Source organism: Callospermophilus lateralis, chromosome 18, assembly GCF_048772815.1.
Source record: "Callospermophilus lateralis isolate mCalLat2 chromosome 18, mCalLat2.hap1, whole genome shotgun sequence".
Taxonomy (NCBI): Eukaryota; Metazoa; Chordata; class Mammalia; order Rodentia; family Sciuridae; genus Callospermophilus; species Callospermophilus lateralis.
The window spans coordinates 10,525,554-10,527,977 of NC_135322.1; positions in this window are offsets into that span (position 1 = coordinate 10,525,554).

Genomic DNA, 2,424 nt, shown 5'->3' on the forward strand with positions numbered 1-2,424 from the left:
GCAGAGGGGGTTATGGGGGCGGGGGGTGAAGTGACAGAAGTCTCTATTTATCGGGGTGGGAAGAGGGGTCATAGTGCTTTGCCGCCATTGGTGTTTGGTTTGAGGTGTTTTTTTAAGTTTATTCTTTTATATCATCCAAAAATAAAGATACATGCACTGAGCCATGGTGTGTCTGTCTCTGTATTTGATGTGCGCATAAATTGTCATGAATGTGTGTGTGGGTATTTATTGCACAGTGTGAGTGAAGGACTGTTATTATTTCGGCCTGTATTGGATACAAATGGCAGAAGTCATCTTGCTCTGTCTTGGGCCAAAAAAGAACATGGTTGGCCCACATAGCCAAATAAGGAAGGGCAAGCGTGCCTCTAGATTTCAGAGTGATCAAGTCAGCATTTATCTTTGGGACCAGCATTCTCTCCACAACAGAAACATGGCCCCCAGTAGCTTCTAAGCTGAGATCAACCAGCTTTGAGCCCCAAGTCCAAATGTTCCACGGAGTTACTGTGATGGGCTCATTTAAAGGTCATTCAATATGGCCCCCAGAGCGGTCTACTGTGAAGGGTTCCTGTTGGGGAAAGAACCAACCCTGGACCAATGATTACAGCCTGGCAGGTGAGATTGTCTTAAAACAAGGGAGACTTCCTCTGACCCACAGGGTTGGACTGGGAGACGGAGTTTTTTTTCTGGGAAGTGAGCTAAAGACCAAATAGATGTCTAGGAGATGAGGGGCTAGGATTGTGAGTTGCAAGGAACAGAAACCTGATACCATCCAGCATGACTGATAACAGGAGTCGCCAGATCATGGACCTTCGGAGTCCATGCAGGAGGGGCCCAGATGGATTCAGGGGGCTCAAATGTGATCACTGGGCATCCCCTTCTTGGGGATTTATCAGCTTGGTATCTGTGCAACCTGGAGCAAGCTTTTTTGTTTTGATGATGGACATTGAACCCAGGACCTCTCAAATGCTAAATATATGCTTCATCACTGTGCTACATCCACAGCTTCTAGATTTTTTTTTACTCAACTTTTTTATTTTTTCATTTTATTTTTGTGTGGACTGGGGATCAAACTCAGGGCTTCACACATGCTAGGCAAATGCTCTACCACTAAACTGCTTTCCCAGCCAAAGTTTTAATTTTTTTTTTTCTCAATACTGGGGTTTGGGGTGGGGGGCTCTACCACCATTGAAGTACAATTCCAAGCCCCTTTAAAAAAAATTTCTTCTTGGTGGTTGTGGTGCTGGGGATTGAACCCAGGGCCTCAGGCATACAAGGCAAGCACTCTATCAACTGAGCTATATCCCTAGCTCTCTTTTGAGATTTTGAAACAGGGAGCCAGGTGTGATGGTACATGTCTGTAATCAGTGGCTGGAGAGGCTGAGGCAAGAGGATCAAGAGTTCAAAGCCAACCTCAGCAAATTAGCAAGGCACTTAGCCACTCAGTGAGATCGGGTCTCTAAAATAAAATAAAATACAAAAAGGTCTGGAGATGTGGCTCAGTGGTTAAGCAACCCTGAGTTCAATCCCTGGTACCAAAGAAAAATATTTTTTTGGAAACAGGATCTACATAGCAGAGGCTGGCCAGGAGGAATTCCCCATCCTCCTGTCTCAGCCACCAGAGTTGCTGGAATTGTAGGTGTGCCACCATTACTTTAACTTTAGCATTACTTTAGCATTACTTTATCTTTCTTTCTTTCTTTCTTTCTTTTTTTTTTTTTTTTTTTGGTACCAGGGATTGAATCCAGGGGCACTTAACCACTGAGCAACACCCCCCAAACCCTTTTTGTTTATTTTCAGACAGATCCTCACTGGGTCACTTACAGTCTTGCTAAAGTGCTGAGGCTGGCTTTGAACATGGGATCCTCCCACCTCAACTCCCAAAGCCGCTGGGATTACAGCCGTGGGCCACTGGGCCCAGCTCCCACTTTAACTTTCTATTGCTGTTTAGCACATATGTTGAGAAGGGTACACCTCATGTGTGTATAATCTGCTGAATTTTTACTAACTTAATGCCCTGGCTCCCAGATGGAAAAAACAACACCCCCAGCTCCCCCAGAAATCCTTTTGCACCCCCTCCTAGTAATTACCCCTCTCCCAATACTGCTAGCCTGCTACCCTGCCTATTCACACCATAGAATAGTTTAAAACACCTTTTATTCATTCATTTATTTAAATTATTTTTTTTTCAGTGCTGGGATAGAACCCAGGGCCTGGAGCATGCTAGGCAAGCCCTCACCACTTACCCACATCCCCAGCCCCATTTATGTTTTAGAAAATTGAAGTTGGCAAGCTTTCTGCAAAGGGCCAGATAGTAACTATTTCTGCCTTGTCAGCCAACCCAGTCTGTCACCACTAACTGATGTGGTGGGAAACAACCCCAGACTGGATGCGGGGATGAGCTGGGCTCCTTCCAGATAAAACTAT